The following is an 18,993-nucleotide window of genomic DNA, read 5'->3' on the forward strand; positions in this document are numbered from 1 at the left end:
AGCTAAAATCCGTTTTTTTTTTCTTACCATACAGCACAGCCTTCAAAGTAATGTGTTTCAGTAGGACGACTGGCTTATAATTCCAACAAGTTTTGTTTGTTCAGCCGAGTGGGCAGCACTTGGCAGCCAGTGATCTAGGAAAGGATGTCTTGAACAGATAAGATATATATGTGAGTCAATATACTTGACTCTTTAAAAAATTATTTAAAAAGTTATTCTTTGGAGTTAATTTTGTGTTCATTAACAAAAAAAAAAAACAGCTACAATTGTGTCTGTGGATGCATCAAACATCAAATTAACGTGACAATATCCCATTTTGCCATGAGGTTGAGTGACTTTAAAACAATAATAATAAAGATTCTATTACATCCTCATCTCCCCTTTGCTTCCCTTACAGTTAGTCATCAAAACTGATCTCCATCTGAGCCCTGCACATGTGCAGCCATACATATTAATCTGTTTTCATACTGAAGGTGCCACAAAGATACAAAAGCCTACAAAAACATCAAGCAATCATAAATCAAAATGGTGTGGTGCAGGGCCGGAAGTTGTGAACTGTGGTTTCTCAGCCCCCTGACATTCCACCGCAGCTTCTGGCCAGAATCTGGATAGCACAGGTCAATGAACCTCAAAAAGAGCCAGAACCACCTAGTTTTAAGGTTCACAAAGTTCTCTAGTGTTGCTTAAGTAGAAGGCTACTGATCAAATTTCATCACATGAAATGTTGCTTAAATCTGACTGCAACTGAGTGACAACGAAAATTTAACAACAAGCAACATAATCATGTTATTTTGCGAGGCATTCGGCTTGTGTCACATGCAGTCTTGAATGAGCGAACTGACGATAACTTTTTCAGATTTGATCCATTTTAACATCATACAACTTAGTACGTGTGTTTTGCTTCACGTCCATTTTTCCAATTTAGTATTTTGTTCTCATCCATCAACAGACCAATTAAGCACGTGTGTTTCTTGTTGAGAACCTAAAGACAAATGACAGCGACACCATGAGGCCACCGGGGATGGAGCAGCGGGTGGAGGAGGAGTATGGGTGCGCACAGCACGGGTTTGTTGCGCGGGCACAGGAGCAGCAGTGTAACCGATCCCAGCTGCTGCCGTTGGGGAACCAGAGCTATTCCCGTCCCCTGTGGCTTGGTCACGTGTCCTTGGGGAGTGTTTGGTTTGGAGACCGCGTCAGGAAGGAGAGGGAGCGCACCGTTGCGCACAGCCGAGTTGGAAAGCAACATCATTAAGAAGCGTTGATGGTCCACCGGCAGATCAAGCAGAACAGATGTGTCTCGGGGCGCTGTCACAATATACTCTTGTGATCGCTACTCTTGACACTATGTGTGTGCCCCAGAAGTCTCTGTCGCGTTAAAACTTCTCCGCTTACGAACTGTGATCTTCAAACCGAGCGCCTCGTCCCTGCCAGTTCCCGCTACAAATCGACAGCCAGAGCTGTCACGGCGAACCGAGGTAGGCTGTGCTTCTTTTCTCTGCTTTTTTTTTTTTTTTTTTTTTGGTGGAGGAGCAAGAGAGTAACGTGCTCAGGAGGATACGAGCTGGCTCAGTTATCAGTTAGTTTGTGCAACGATGTGCACGGGTACAGGGTTGTATTGGCCTTTCTCTTGTTTTATGTGCATGAGAAGCTTGTGATCGAAAAACGTGCTTCATGAAAACAATGAGTGTGTGCGTAAGAGCAAATGTGCTCTGGCAGATGTCGTATGTGGTGTGTCAGTTTTACATCTGGGACATAATTAGTCATTAATGTTTATGTCAAGGGAATTATAAATGAGCATTTGGAAGTGTTTTAAAACTACTTGTATGCTTTACCTTGAAATCTTGTTAATGTTGATTCTGCCTAATGAGAAACTGGATAGTTTTGTGATGCTTTAAGAGTATTTTTGGTGTCCAGCAATTATCAGTTACTTCAGTGTGAGGTAAAGTTGGAACTAAGGGAATCATCTGAGCTGACTTCAAGCCTGGACCCTGATATCAGCCAGAGCAACAGACATAATATAGAAAGGCACTATATTTATCCACTGAGCTTTTTTGTTTTAGGTTTTTTTTTTTTTTTTGCTTCACAGTAATTTAAAAAACAGTCAATAATGTCAGACTTACATGCAAACAATCCAGATGTTATCAAGGTACAATAAGAGGGCCCAGTGTGATCATCACAGAGTCACTAATAAATACAACGGGAATCCTACGCAGTTCCGATGGGGATATTTCCTCCTTTTGGCTCTTGCAATTAGCATGATTAGTGTGGGGGTAGTGCTGCTGCTGCTGCTGCTGCTGCTGGTGACGCTGGTGACAGTGGAGGAAAAAGGGCTTTGGGTTTGGCCTCAAAAAGGCAGAGTGTAAAATGTCAGTGAGGCATCAATTATGCAGAAGACCAAAACAATGCTGGCCAGGGAAGTAGGGTCCAGTGTCAGAGAGTGTTGTTTGTCTCTTTTTCACACAGCTGGTCAGTAAATTCTTTGTTTGAATGTTTGAATAACTAATGATATATATATATAGTATATAGTAACAAAATCAAACATATGTGCCATGTACAGTACATGATCGGAGCATGAGACTGGTTGATTCCTTTTGATCAGTTCTAGAAAATAACACTATTTTGTAAAAAAAGAAATAAAAAAAGAAGATTTATTCCCCTTGTTTCTTGATCTCCTGTTAATGCATGATCAGAGTGGTTAATGAGACAGGTGCCCGACACTCTCGGAGACAGCTCTGGTAGTTGGGTGAATAAAGCTGACACTCCCATTCATCATGCATCTACAGGGTGCTGCCTGCTTTCTCAGCCTATCCATCCCTGCGTGTCTGTCTCTTACACACTCTCACGTTGCGCCCTCAGATGATAATTACTAAGACATTATATTGATGACAAGAGCAGTGCCTTTTTCTGCAGGAAGGTCAGAGTGTCAGTGTCTACGTGCTGGGATGATTATAGTTCTGACAGAGGACTGGCATTCTGTGAGGATGCTGCTGCAGTTGCAATGATTTCCAAGAATAGTGGTGTACCTGTGTGGCTCTGTATGTCTCTTCTATGGCAGAAGGTACAACTCCCCGTTCCAGCAAATAAAAAAAACTCTCCAGACTTTTTGGTCTGTTTGCTGATTTATTTAGCTTTTCAGAAAGTAACAAAAGAACCAAGAACTTTTGAGAAATTTGAAGATTGGTGGTCACACATATGTACAGTAAATACATTTTTAGGCTGCTATTTTTTTCCCATTTATTTCTTATCAAAATTTGAACTAATCAGGGAGATAATTTGCTATGCTGATGTGACTTGTTGGAGCTTAAAGTGTTTTAATTAAACTATTAGTACCAGTAGGATTGTGCCCCATTATTTTTCCAAAGTTTTAGGTTAGATTAATTCTAGTAATAAGAGATGTATGATGATATTGTCACTGTTATCTGCATCAGCTGATGAAGGCTTCGGAATGGAATATCAGCATATTAGTTATCAGCAAAATTGAATTTCATACAGTTTTTTAACAAAAATATTTCTGTGTAAATGTTAAATATACATGTTGCTGTAATTGAAGGTTGTAAAGAGTAAAGATGCACCTTTGAAAAGCAGTGTAATTGGTCTGTATCTGCCAGTGGGCCATCATGATGGGCACAATTTTAGTGTTAGGTATTTGGAAAGACTTGATGTTCTCTGCAGTGCGGTGGAAAAAATATGTGCTTTACTGGTATCAGTATTGGCAGTTGGCCTGAGTTAGAAAATATGAACATATTTGGTATCAATATAAAATCCAATATTGTACATTCCTACTTTCAATCTTACCATCTTTTTGCGACCCGTTCTCCTGCTGTGAGTTAATGGAACCTGTGCTGAGAATCCACCTTCGAATATTCGACTGATTGTGCGTGGACAACCCCCTGCTGACATGAACACCATGGATTTAGTTGCAAATCCAATGCACAGCAATGCAGTGGGCGCATCCTGGTTTTCAAGCCAAATTAAAAAGGAGAGCTCAATCACTTGGACATAATTTGTTGACTTTGTAGCAAAAAGGTGGTGGTGAAAGGCCTTAATACCGTTCATTTAAAAGGAAGAACAAGATAAGTACTTAATCCACAATGGTGGCACTAAGTCAATTAAAAAGTGAATTACTGTAAGTCATTCATCACAATTAGTCAAAAAATGATGATTATGACAGCCCTAGTTATGCACATATTGCAAATCCCTCTCCTGGTAAGCCATATAGGGCACCGCTGTGTCGTATTAAAATGTTAGAGATGCAATCGAAAATGAAAAATTAAATTCCTAGCTTTACAGTAAAATTGCAATGTAGCTGTCAGTTCTTCGATGTACTACCGTATTTAAACATTGATGGATGCAGGCATGATTTACTGTCTGATGGCAGCAGGGACACACAGTAACTTGGTCACAGCATCTTTATGTCTGTTGCTCATCGTAGTTAATCTTTAACCAGTATTACTGAAATTCTTTGTATTCTCTGTACATGTCATTTACTTTTATCTTCGTAGATCATTTAGGCTGAATGAACACCTGACACGTTAACGCTTTAATTCAGGAGTTTTGCTGAGCTGAAGTCAAGTTTAAGTGACTTATTTCTTCAAGAGTCCACCTCTTGAAAACCTTGTTGTTTTTCTTTTTTACTTTGGTGTACAGGGTTTGAAATGATTATTATTCTAAAAATTATGATCATTTCTATTCTTGTTTCCAGTCTGACCAGCAGTGGTTTGGTTAACTCCAACCTGCTATTAAAATGGAAAATCATTGTACAACTTGGTGTATGGCGGTCTCATTGGTTCTGATTATATGTATATTAACAAGAGTAATATAAACTTTGCTCATCGGCTCAGGCTGAAATTAGAAATCCTCTAGCCAGATGTGAAACCAGATGGGCATGAAAAGTTAATCACCATTGAATTGGGTCACGCACCACCTCTTTTAAAAATCCATCCATAACCCTTTTTTGGGTTATTTGACTAACAAACAAACAAAGAAACAAACGCACAAGCAAACCAAACAAACAGATCAGTCATGAAGGAGGTTGCAACAGCTTTAACAGTGTATTTGGCAGGTAAAATCATCGCTTTGACAAAGTTGCATTGATTGGTTCAAAATTACTAGAGCAACTAGAAAAAACTCAGGGTTCTCTTCAAAATCTAAATTTTTAATTTTTAATTTTTTTTAAATTTATTTTAATTTATTTCTAGCTTTTTACAATAATGATGAGGACAGTTGTGAAAACTCACGTTGCTTCCTCTTCCTGCTGTCGCATGTCTGTTCCTCTGAGTGTTTTACGTGTGAACATTTGGAACCGCACCCAAGGGAGCTTTTGATCTTTTCAAGCGTGCCTCCTCTGATCATTTTGCACTTCATCATCCATCTCGTAGATCAGATTATGTCATCACACCAGAATATACATTTTCCCTGTAACTTTGTGATTGTTATCACTTTTTTCTTTTATCAGAGATAGAATTTAATTAAATTCATCGGGGGGGGGTCATGGGTTTCTCCTTAATCTTTCGTGTGATCTGTTGTTGCGTGTCGCTTCCTCTCTCCCTGTTGTCAGCGTGCTTAGTAAACGCGAGCCAAAATGAGTACACGGTAAACTAAATTTAGTGTTCGACTTAACTGATGAAAAGGTGATTTCCACAGTCTTCTTACAAGGGCTGTGATTGCTTGTTTGCTTGCCAAGCCTACTCGCATCTGTGAAGCCGTGTGTGTGTGTGTGTGTGTGTGTGTGTGTGTGTGTGTGTGTGTGTGTGTGTGTGTGTGTGTGTGTGTGTCTGTGGTTACTTTTCTTATCCAAAAGATTGACAGTGCGACAGGTTAACCTCAGGTAGGACACTACAGACACTGAGCAGCACCACATTGTCTGTGCAGCAGCACATCACAGCCTCCAGATGACATCGCAGTAGTTCTTCGCACCCCTCATCAGGGGCTTAATATTCAATTAGGAGGGTCCTCTTGTTCAATCTGTTTTGGATGGCTTGTGAAAAATCCCCGCTGATTGATGAGTGGGCATCTTAGCTAAATAAGCTCACAGTTTGCCCCTGAGGGAGGAAGAAACGAGACAGATGGCGCGTGGGGGTGTTTTTAATGACGTGGCAGGAGTTTCTTGTAGTTTGGCCTTCTTTCGTGGGCATCTGCAGAAACAGGAGTGAACCGTGTTGAGTCATGCCCAGGTTTAAAGTGAAATTGGAGGTTAAAAAGGTGCTCTTTCAAAATGCATACAGAAGTGCACAAAGAGAGTCATTCCACTGCCTTTTGGTTCATAGCTATGACAGCCTGTCAAACCGTCATATCCAGCAGAGTCACACGAAGCGTAGGTCTCACAGTGTTGTGCTGACAGACAGCAAGAGGCGGAGACTGTGACAGGCAGCTCGGCATTTGCATGGGAACAGTGTCGCGAGAGCAGCTTCTTCTCTGTCATGTCATGGAAGATAAGAGTCTTCAGCAGTCAGGTACTTAGACCTTGGTGGTGGGCTGTTTTCTTGGCTGAAAGCTGGACCAAGCTGTCAGTCAGATTAGCATTATGAACCTGTGGTGGGGGTGCAATCCCGTCCACAGGGGGCAGCCTTTTGAAACATCTTAAATCCCTACCACTGAGCATGTATACACACACACACACACACCCCCCAGCATGTACAGCCCCCACCGAAGAATGAAGAGGCAAGATCAAGCCAACTCATGGGAGGCTCTTTTCAGATAAATCCCTCCTTTGGGAGACTGCTGCGTCCTCCGCGTCCTCCATGCCCTTCATGCACACACACTTTGTCTCAAACACACATTTTGTCCCCTCTGTTAAATGGGAGCAGCAAAAACACAGACGCATTGTTGGTTATCCAGTCACACGGGTCACTGATTCTAGTTATATACTGCCTTTACACACTACAGCTATGGAAAAATACATGAAAGTATAATGTGGGCTGCACAGGCATAACTAGCATATATGGACCTAATGCAACTGTATCAGACCACGTGGTAAATAAGGGCCTGAACGGATGCATCTGCAGTCGTACAACCATCAAGTTTATTTCAGTCATTTTACCTTGTGATCATTCTTCAACTGCAAACAAGTGTAGTATTTATGCTGCACATACCAATAACAAGCGTTTGAGAATGTACAAATTAATCTGTGAGCCAAGCTTTCTGCCCCATGTGGCACATATACTCTACATTTATTGGGGGAAAAAAAAACAACTAAATACATAGTTATGTAAAACTTTGCCATATACAAGCATACAGTTCGTGAGCTCATACATACATGTTACATTTTCAAATGAAGTTTAAACGAGGATTATGGAGTGATTTGAAAAAATGAAAAATGAGGGGGGGGGGGTCTAAAGTAGGGAGAAGCCTATAACTGCACAGCAATATTCCCTCAGCAGACAGCAAATAGAAATGGACAAATGATGGAGTGCAAATGCAAAAGTGGTTTTCAGTAGTTGAAAAAGAGGCAAAAAGAGAAAGCCAAGCGAGGCCCTGCCAGCTGAATATAAAGGATTTAATAGATGACTTTTCAAAGCAGGAAGCCAAGACAGTGATGTAAGCAGAACTTTGATTATTTGTTTATTCGGCTTTTGCTGTTGCTTCCTGTATTTGTGTTCTACCAAAGTAACCTTATGGTGATGCGAAATTGTGGAACTGAGCACAAGGCCACTGTTTGCTCATATACATTAATCAGGGTTTATGATGATGAGAGGCATCGCGTTGGAAGACAGACGAGAGGAAGACAGATCATAAACTCAGTGCATTGTAATAGTTAAAGCTCTCTGTTATTATTATATTATCCCAATGGGGGCTATTAAAGTTTCTGCAAGGTCACATTTTATTTATTACTGAGATTACAGTATTGAACTATTTTCTCTGTGAAACATCAGTTACAGTTATTATTATCTTGATAAGACTTTTGTTTTGTCTCATATAAAACAAGTTTTCTTTGAAGGGATTTCACAGAAATGCAGCATTTTCCTCTTTGGGAAAGTGAACCCATCAAATGTTTCGTGTTAATGCTTGAACAGAGACTGATGCCATTGCTTGACAACCTACACACATCCCCCCAAAATGAATGACAGTCTCCAACACTAAGCAATTAAGAATATCTTAGGCAATGTTAATAGTTCCAGTGCTGGCAGACTAGTTGATCAATTTCCATTGATCCGTTTTTATTGATCAGCTGATGCAGAGATGTATTTCAGCGACTGTAGCGAGTTGCAGAATAATAGAGCATACTTCTCCTCGGTCAGAAAGGAGCCGAGTCGATGCAACTAGCATTCTGCTTCTGTCATTCCTGTAAAACCAGGATTTATCAGGACTTATTTCTGTCGTACACTTTGGTGGTTTAAAGATGCTACCTTTCCCCTAGGACCACAACTCTCTTATTGTGAGAGAGACTTGTTAAGAGGATCAAATCCATGTGAGTGGGAATTAAATGAATCCATATCAAGGAAATCTGACATTTAATTAACATGGTCAATACCAATGATTTGCTAGAATTTAATTTCTGACCTAGAAAAAGGGCAAAATTGTATTCATATGATTTTACATGCTCGGCCTTCATTAATTTTTATTTATTTTTCTTTTTGACTCAGCAATCTCTGTCATTTCTAGTTGACCTAAAAATGTAATTTTTGTTTGACCCCCACCGCAAAACAACTGAGAAAATCTGTTCATACAAAATGATTTTCTGTACATCATACTGTATGCTTTAGAGTTAATTGAGGGTCCCCTCACTGTCTTCATTATTGCTGTTATCTCATAATGACACAAATCGAAGCTCCTTAAAGGGATAGTTCACCTTTCTAAAGCTATTTCTCTCTACATTTGTATCACTACGGGCTGTGTAAACTGTGCAAACCGAAGTGCAGACTGAGCAGTCCCCTGCTTCCGAGCAGTAAACACTGTAACAGGTGCGGCTATCGCTAGGTGGCTGTACGCATTGATATGAAGGGAGGCAAAAATATTGCCAAGCGATTGTGAGGTCTGACTTTTTCTGGAGGGACCATTTTGTGATGCAAATGTATTACTCTTTTGAACGCATATTGTTTTGAGAAGCAAGACGCATTATTTTCGGGACCCTTTGCAAACTAGCCGGACTACCTTCGTCAACGCCAAAACTCGGCTGGAACTCCGCTCACAGAATGCAGCAGGGGGTGAGTCAATGTTCATAACTGATATTGCTAATATGTGATGTCATACAGCTTCATGTCAGAAGAGGTGAACTATCCCCTTAATGTTGTCCAGATCCTCTGCATTGTTATAGTGGAAGTATTTTTTTGTGACAAAGTGAGTGAGGGTGTTGCTATTCACAACTTCAGTGGCACACTGGGTCAGAGATGTTGACTGATATTGTTAAATTATTTATTTATTTTTTTCAGCAAAGGCCTACTTGAAACAAACCTAACCAACAAAATTGTGGTTTCACAGTTTAGGAGACCTGCTAAAATTGTGTCATATCACAAATGCTCTTAGGTATTTAGCTGTAAGTGCTCAAAATCTGGCCCGTCCGGGCCACCATGGAAAACGCAGGGAGAATTTCTTATTTGCTCTTACTATAACTCGAAATTTATCCATGCTCGATAACTTAATATTAAACTTTGTCCGCATGTTTTCAGGTCATTCATCAAATTTTTTCTGGAATTGTAATAGCAGACACTTTTTCGGGGTCATTTCTCAGGCGCTTGACCTATTAGACACTAGTACACATGTCATGTATTACTGCTGCTGTGTGAGTGCTGGTGGCGTGAGAGCTGAGCTTCAGCTCCACTAAATACTACCTTCATGGCTGTCAGTGACAGTTTGTCGACATCAGCCAGTTATTTCGGCCAAACAGAGCTCCTCGACAGTTAGGGGCATATTGCTGCAGCAAGCTTGAATCTGCTCTCCTCTGTGAACTGCTACGACTTCATCTCATTTATAAAGACAAACCACAGACCTAGATAAGTGTCCAAATGTCTTCTTTCAGTCTGTTAGCCAAAAGTCAAACGGCCAACTGGAGGCCAAACACAGTGCAGCATGAAGGATCACGTTGAGATCCCTTTACTTGTGTTTGTGCTTGAGTGTCTCAGGTCCATTCATTTATCCTGTTTTTTAATCATGGAACCCTCCTTTGCCTCCTTGTCCACCTTCTCCGAGTTAGGGATTTTACACAAAGTTACTACAGGGCAGTTTGTATATATTGCAATACTATTCTTATTATAATTCTCATTCCTTATCTAAATAAACACATTTTTAGAAAAAGGTTTTGGTGTCTACTCACTGCAAATTGTATAGAAATTTAATGAAGTTTCCCCTTCCTGAGAAGCAGCAGGATGTTTCTTCTGTAGCCGTACAATGAAGTGTTTTTTAGAACGTGATTTTCTATGACATTTGTCTTCTGATGAAATACTTTTTTGAACAAAACTCTTCTATTAAAAGGTTGGATGAAGCTTAATGCAATTTTTGCACCTCGTCTGTCTTGAGTGCAAGCTGAATCTGTGCAAAAATCATCACTAATACATGTCATCCTGCAGCATCTGCAGGTATGTGAAAGGCTTATTATTTTAATCTGGCTCAAGTGCTTCTCTTTCTTTGTTATTTAGCAGCAGTTTCCAGTATGGTAATAGCAGATAATCGGCCTCATTTATCACATTCTGTTTAGAATGGAAAGGACACTCTAGTTTTAGTTGGAACTGAATCGAAGAAGACGGCGACCTCTTAGAAACACTGTCAGGGAAGTGGGGTAGGGTCCTCATCTTAACTCACTTTGATATACGAACCACTGTCTTTCTAACATCTTCTGCCAAAACTAAATGTACGGTTTTCCACATGTAAGCACATTCAAATGTACCCTCTTCTCTCTCTGCTTCCATCTTCCTCCGCCTCGCCTTTTTTCTTTCTCATTGTGAAGCTCTCATTTCGATTTATATGGCACATACACACAAACACACACACATGCACACACTCATCCTACAAACATGATCTAAATCTTCCCTTTGTAGTTTCTAATCATCTTCCTAACATTCCCTATGCACTCTCCATTCTGTGCTGCCAATTTCCAGCCAGATTATCTGTTTCATGTCCTCTGCTGTGCTTATAGGAATGTTAATTATTAGGTTTGTAGAGAGAAGAAAACTATTTGTCACAAGCATATGGTGTCAAATTAGAAGGTCACACACCTTTTTTCTCAGTGACCCCTACTGATTTCGGAAAGCTCATCATCAGCCAGTTCAGCTTGCAGAGGAGCTTGATGGTCAGTCTCGTTAAGATGACGCTCCTCTTAATCTCCAAAGATGGAGATTAATCAACCTGTCATGCAACTTTACACTGATGAGTAATGACCTGTGTGCAGTGAAGTCGGTGACAAATTTGGCTGTTACGAGCCACATCTCTCCGCTGTCTGCATAACATGTAATCAGATAATTATAGCTACATAAACGTGTTAACAGGGACATTCCACATTCACCACTTTGTAATTTTACTCCCACATTTTGAGATATGAGGCCACTTAGCGAGTTAAGTTGGCTCATAAACGTCAGAAATCGGTGAATCGTCTTTACAAGTCAAAGCACAGGCAACTATTTTGTGCCTAATTATTGCATGTTAAGGAAGATGTTGCCTAACTTAGTCATCGTATAAGGAGGGATTTGGCATGGTTTGACTTGCTGGAAGAAAAAAAAAGTTTGAACTTAAAATACAGGACAAGATGTGATGTTTTTTTCACATTTCCTGGTGAAACCTGAATGTGCTGAAGGATTTAATACTGAGCTGTAGGAACAAATGAGATACAATAACTCCACAAAAGTAAAGCTCCACTAATCAGCTTTTCTATTATTTTTTTTCAACAGATCCCCTCGCCTTAAGGGCTTGATAAAGAATAAGTGTGCTAAGAGGTGCAAAGTTATGTGACAGAATACGCGACCAAAACAAACCTTGAAGCTCTGAAAAATGTGCTCGACTCTCTATGTCACTGAAGACTGGTCAGCTGTGATCATGCACTAGAATCAAATCTCGACTAGCTGATCTTGGAACGGCTCTCCTCCTCTCAGATGTTGGACAGGCTCCAGCATTCTTTCTGTCCTCCGCCACCGCTGGGTTTCTCACAGAGTAAATAAAGATTTACTGTTGCATCGTGGCATTTTCCAATCCCATGCTTGAATTCCTCAGCTGACAAGAGAGGAAGCCAGACCTCAGAAAGCCTCAACAAAGACAAACTCACATAAACCGTGCAGCCTAAGCATCCTGGGAAAAGGCCGGCTGCCTCACCCCCAGCATTCTGCAGCTGTGTTGAGGATGTGATCTAAGATTTAAGGAAAAAATAAAGAAAGAAAGTGCTGTCATTCTGCAAGTTTGTTTGCGTGTTTGGTTATCAGTAAAACTCCATGAACCACTTTGAATGTGGGTGTTGTCTGTCTGTCACATGTGCTGAGATATGAAACTATGACGATTGTGTTCGAATGGGTTGAGATAATGAAGCAGGGCCTTTATGTTGACATTTTTATCACAGCACCACTGCCTGTGCGACTACATTATCTCACCCTGTACATATTCACTTTTGAATAGAGACACCCAAGTGGATTGGTTAAAGGCTATTTTCTTTGTGATATTCTTTGATATCCTAACATATTTCAAAAAATTCTCGTTCATCTCTTGTCCTCCAGGCAGTGGGGGGAAAAAATGGGTTCTTTGCTCAACTTAAACAGTTTTTCTTTTTTTGAAGAAGAAGAAGAAGAAGAAGAAGAAGAAGAAGATGCTGGTTAAACTGGATCAAAAGAAATGAGGAATCTAGAACTGGGACATCAGCTGAGGGAAAATGGATCTATTTAACTTATGACTTTCTATTTCATTTTGAATTCATTTTTCTAGAATATCTCTAATTTTTCATTTTTGAACTTGGACTAATAATTGAATTGATAACAACAACTGAAATTTCCCTTACAGACACAAGTCTTTCCCTGATGATGCTCAAAGGCAGTCCAAGGTATATAATCGTGTGACGTTTGTTGTTTAGGAGTGGCAGGATGAAAAAAATTGAAAAAAGAGCCACCGCACATTATCCGTGAGGCATGAACGCACTCAGAAATATTTACGTGAGCACATGTTTTATCTGCAGAATAGAAATATGCTTGCATCGTCTAAATGTTTTGAATTTAGATTTGTTCAGTGATCTGTTTTAAAATCTGTTAAAATAACAACTTCTTGAATTGAAGCATATTTCAGTTGATTCTTCAAGCTATTTCTTTTTGTTGAGTGCAACAAACATTAGAAAAGACGTCAGTACAGTTCCATTGATTTGAATGTATTAGTTTCAGGTTTAGATGTGTAAACTGTTGTTATCCTATACTCTGCAGAGAAAATCAGTTTCCTGCTGCATCCAAAGAGTTGATAAAAAGTTATTGTGGTAATTATGATAGCGATCCTCATCATCTGTCTTTCATTCACTCCCTCTACATGCATTATCTAAGTCGTACAGCAAATTTAAACAGAGCAGCATTGAAAGGTTTGCAAGTGATTCCAATAATTTTGTGTCAAGCCCTCAGTTTATGCGGACAGGTAATCGTCAGGATGATTGGGATTTAAAGAGAAGTGGACAGAATAGGGGGCCTGAATTTTTCTATTTTCCTCAATAGATCTTGAGTGTGCTTCCAAACGAAGCCTGGCATATAGTGTCCGGGCCACTTCTGCCTCATAAATAGATCTTTGCTGCTTTGCATGTACGCCAGGGTCCAGAGGCAGTTTGATCTCTCTGGTGCAGCATTTGTCACAGAAAAATGAGGCTTCTCCTGGTCAAATGGTGGCTTCAGCAACATGTTCCAAGTCTTTTTCCACAGATTATAGTTTGATTGCTTTATTTAAAATCTTACTTCACCATTACAAGATGCAAATCAACCTGGACTAGCAAGCCGTATCAGTGCCTCAACACATTTCATTGACTCAGTATCAATCAAGCAAATCTTGAAATCTGTACAATCTTATTGATGGTTTGCTTATGTCCATACGAACCCCCGTTGATGTTCTCTGAACTAGTGCCACGACAGGTGGGAGGAAGTAATTCCTAGAACTAAACTACCATATAGGACATTCATTACTAATTTTCTAACCCTAACCAAGTGACGTTATTCCCTAAAGCCAACCATTAAGGGACGTATCATTGTAACATTTTATGCTTACGTGTAACTGAGGCAACCAGCAAAATGGCTATAAAAAGACGCATGTACTTAAGACCTAACCGTGACCTTTCTCTTACCCGAACCAAGTAATAATATTGTCAAATCCTAACCAGGAAGTGACAAAACTATTTTAGTAAAAGGGTTTTTGTGTTATTGACTAAATGTATGTCGGCTTTTATCTCATGTCACATAAAAGCCCACGGTTCAAATCACAGTGCACGGTTAAAAAAAAAGGGGGGGGGGGGGGCTAAAAATGATTGGGAATTAATTAGAAGCTGATGCTGTGATGGACTAAGGACCTGCCCTGAGTGTACCCCGCCTCTCACCCTATAGCACCTGGGATCGACTTGATCCACAGGGGATCCTGGACAGGATAAAAGGAAATGACCGAATGAGCAACTGTTTTTTTGTGTGTGTTTGTGTGCACGTATGTCTTTGTATATGCCCTTGCCCCTGCTAAAGAGTACATGTATGTGTAGTTTTTAAAAATCACATTATGCATTTCATTGGATAAAACATTAAAAAGACTTCATTATTACAGTAGTGTGAAATCATTGTCAAGTAATTATCAAGGTCAATCAACCTGCACAGATAAAAACAGATTTCCCTCCAGGTTCTGTGCTTCTCCTGTAGTAGCTTGAAGTTATTCACATCCTCTCCCAGTGTATTAAATTTTGATGCAATGCTCAGATAATGTTTTCAAGGACTTCTTCACCAGCCTCCTCCTGGAGCATGTTTTTTCCTCGATTTGTGGCGGTGACAGTTTGAAACATCCTCTGGCGTGCTGAGATACAGATAGACCTGAATTAGGTTACTTTTACAGAGACGGGGGGCCGATTCTTTTAACTCTCACACTCAACTCGGCTGAGGTGCAAATAATTAATGACATTTGTGAAATCTCTTTCAAGATACTTTCTGGAACTGCACAAGATGGAAAATGGGAGAACACGAGACAGCTGGGAGCATGCAGTAGAAAAAACATTTACTCTGGGAATTGCGATGAGATGTTTTTCAGCCACAGATAATTGAGACGTGGTCTAATTTCTCTCTGGCACTCTCTCGTCGTACAGATCTGTGACCTGTTTTGGGATCTAACTCAATAAGAATGAAAAGCATTAAGAGCTATGAATGAAAAAGACGGTTAAAGGTGTTAATACAAAGACGAGGCTGGAAACAAATTGAAAGCATCAATGAAACGTCATTGAAGAAAACACAGATTATCTTGTTTGCTACGAAGAATCTGTGATCCCAGTCGTGGAATTAAATAATCAGGCAAATGTTTTAGCTGATATCAGTGCTGGTTTATGTGCCATGTACAGTGATGTAGATGCATTCAGTAGATGCCCACTGGATACTTACGGGTGACTAATTCAAGGAAGAAACTGAAGCCCTACAATAGCTCATTTACGCCGCGTAGGACATTTTGTTTTGTCCTCTTTTCTCCCTGAAGAAAAGTATTACTGCAAATACGCACAAAGTTGCCCTGAGTGATCACTGTCATCCTTTGGTCAAATATTTCGATCATGATGTGAGAGGTCTCTTCTCAAAGGACAGAGTCCCCATCTATAGAGCACAAGGGGTCATTGCTTGGTTTGATAAGTTTGAAAACTCCATGTTTCATGGTCAGTGCAGTTCAGTCACCGCATCTCAGCCCAGCTGAGTACATATTGGAACATGAGGTAATCATGTCAACATGGATTATAAAAAACAAGATCCACAGAAATACTAGGTTTCCCAGCGGAATAGTTTGTTGCTACAAGATAATCTTTTTGTTTTCCTCACATATGTTTGGCTGGAATGTTGCAGCAGATTGGTGTACATGCATGTCCAAAAATCCTGTAAAGAAATTAGAGGTTTAAAAAGACCAAAGATAGTATCTGCCGCAACTATTTCATTTAACTGAACACAGTCGGCCATTTAACTCATTTAGATCCTGGAGTGTGTGATGAAGTGGAGTGGAGTACACACTGGAGACGGATCCTGCCTGGGGGGGAAAGAGGAGAGATTAAACAGATGGAGAAAGAAGACCAGGGACAACACTAATGGCAGGATGTGGGGAGGAGGGGACAGTTTTCTACTCATTAGATGCCCCGATATTTCCAGTGTCCTTTAGTGAAATTACAGTGTACTAATAGAAAAGCAAACCTGCAACCTTTCTACTCTAAAGAAGAGGCCTGCTGCATAGTAGACTTTGCAGGACACGGCTCCTGCCAGCTGTAGTGTTTTTATTTTAACAGCAACATCAGCTCCCGTTGCACTGCCATTCAATGCTGCAGTGAAACAGCACTCTGAGTTTCCAGGTTTCTGTGCTTCTGCTCTGTCAGGACTGTACCTGTCTTTTGAATTTTGTGAATTTAAACTTGGCTGTTTGGGCATTAAATACAGGTTTGTATACTTGTTTGTGAGGTGATGCAGACTGAGAGGAAACGCTCTAATTGGATGCATACAATGTGAGTTGAGGGAAACATTTCTGTCATATTAATTGTTTGACAGTAATTAATATAATTTTCATGGTATCCAGTATTTAGAAAAACCTTTCTTCTGTCTCCCAGAGTTTTAATTAGAGTGTACCAGTTGGCAATTATAATTGATTTTTTTTTTTGGACGTTTGAAAAATAAATTATATGTTTACAATATAAACCTACAACAGTCATATATTGCAGGTCTTTTACTCTGTTGTTGATTAACGGACACACTCTACTTTTCTGCTTTGAGTGATGCCATGAGACCTACAGCTACAACAAATTTATACATATATATGATATGTGCTATGTGTGCAGCTACTCTTCGTTTTCTATCAGTTACAGTTCATAATATTTAAACTTATCAAACTAAAATGATCTGTCTAATTATCATTACGGCTGCACAGTGGATGGTGGTTAGCACCGTCGCCTTACAGCAGGAGGGTTACAGGTTCGAATCCTGGGGCCATTCTGTGTGGAGTTTGCATGTTCGCTACGTGTATGTTTGGGTTCTCTGCGGGTATTCCTGCTTCCTCCCACCGCCCAAAAACATGCATGTCTGCTTAATTGGTGACTCTAAATTTACCCTAGGAGTGAGTGTGAGCATGGGTGGTTGTTTGTTTCTAAGTGGTGCTGTGATGGACTGGCGACCTGTCCAGGCTGTACCCCCGCCTCTTGCCCAATGACAGCTGTGATAGGCTCCGTCCTCCCCGCAATCCTGAGTTGGACTAAGCTGATATAGAAAATGGATGGATGGATTATCATTACCATTTAAAGATTAAATAAGAAGACATAATCACAGATTTAATGGGTTTATTATTTAGTTAATGATTTATTACATCGTTTTACTTATATGATGTTAATTATTTAGCTGAATATGTTGCTCAGTTGCTGTCTAATGAGGTGTGACACTGATGGCTCTACCGCTTTAAGTTTCTTGCCACCGCTCTCTGGCTCTTCTCTCCTCTCGTTCCACACTCCTTTGATATCAAACTCCTCATTGTATACACAGTTATAGTGAATCACATTTGAATCGGTGGGGAATATGAATGACCAACATAAGAAAACTTGAAAGGATACCATTCAGCTCACTTTCTTTTATCTAAGGTTCATAATCAAAGCTTCAATCTCATGTGTGTTTGTGGTTTTCCAGGGGACACTAGATGGCACTGTGGATGTATAATCCCAGAGAAACCTTATCGCCTCCCTCATCCAGTCGCTCATAAACAAAAAAAAAAATTGTTTTGTTGTGTCATGCTCATGGGATAATTAGAAAACATTTTCACACGTTCTGTAGAGAGCAACTGGGTTTTTTAACCATGTATCTGTGTGTTGTCAGGTGAGTGTGTTCGCATGTTTTTTGTTTTGAATCCGGAACCTTTATTGCAAAATCTCAGATGCTCTGAACATGTGATGGCATAGTTATTTAGTCCTATAGAAACTCATCAGGTACCACCTCATGTGCGGTTGGGCTGCTACCCAATCACTAAATGTGCTACGAAGAGCTGAGGTTTATGTCTGTTTATGTATTGTGCATCGGATTAGAATAAGGAAGGTTGTGTGAATTGTTTGTGCGTGTGTGTGTGTGTGTGTGTGTGGGGGGGGGGGGGGTACCACATAAATTGCAGGAACACATGTTTGTGTGTGTTTGTGAGTGCTCGCAATCCTTTTTAACTGAGTGTTCCTCAGCTCAGAGCTCTGCCTCATAAATGTGCATTTTGTGTCATGCACTTAATCTGTTCTATGTTTGGGATTAGCTTCCCCATCCACAGAGAAGATGATCTCTCCTTCTCCTCTCCACATCAAATCATATTTCCCCTCCATGTATTTCATTTGTCATTCTTCAGTTTTCCTCATCTTCTTTTGCAGTCAAATGTGTTTATTCCTAATGCTCTCGCCGTTCACTTTCTCCCCTCTCTGCTTCTTTTTTCTCCTTTTCCCTGCTGTCCCTCCTCTCATCTCTCCCATATGGCTTCCTTCAGTAATAATCAATGCAATCTAGTGCTGCTCTGGTGCAGCTGTAACTATCCTCGATATAAATACACAGGAAAAAAATTAAGAAAACTTAGAAATTCAATTCAATTTTTAATTTTTTTTTTAAAGTGAAGGCACGTTCAATAATTACGTAACAATAATAGCTTAACATTGACACATGGTCAGCCCTGTACCGGCACTTTGATAGTATGCAAAATCTGCCGGCTACTTTTTGTAATCCAAATCCTCCAGCATGTTTCAGTCAGTTCTCTTAAATTGGAACAATAACTTTTAACCAGAGATGTCTTGAATTAATGAAGAATTCACAATGTGCAATTATCTCATCCATTTCATTTTGTTTGTTTGATTTGCACCCGAGACAGCATCATGTGACCTGTGATGATATTCTGGACTAACTG

General features: G+C 40.1%; 1 protein-coding gene across 1 annotated transcript in view; it reads left to right on the top strand.

The window, feature by feature from the left end:
* Positions 1–1,262: 1,262 nt before the first annotated feature.
* The window catches only part of mid2 (midline 2), a 143,923-nt gene continuing 126,192 nt past the window's right edge, over positions 1,263–18,993 (top strand). Inside the window, exon 1 of the mRNA XM_075481536.1 lies at positions 1,263–1,475. The gene's annotated coding sequence lies outside the window, so the exon portion shown is untranslated. The remainder of the gene's footprint in view (positions 1,476–18,993) is intronic.

This window comes from Odontesthes bonariensis, chromosome 13, assembly GCF_027942865.1.
Source record: "Odontesthes bonariensis isolate fOdoBon6 chromosome 13, fOdoBon6.hap1, whole genome shotgun sequence".
Lineage (NCBI taxonomy): Eukaryota > Metazoa > Chordata > Actinopteri > Atheriniformes > Atherinopsidae > Odontesthes > Odontesthes bonariensis.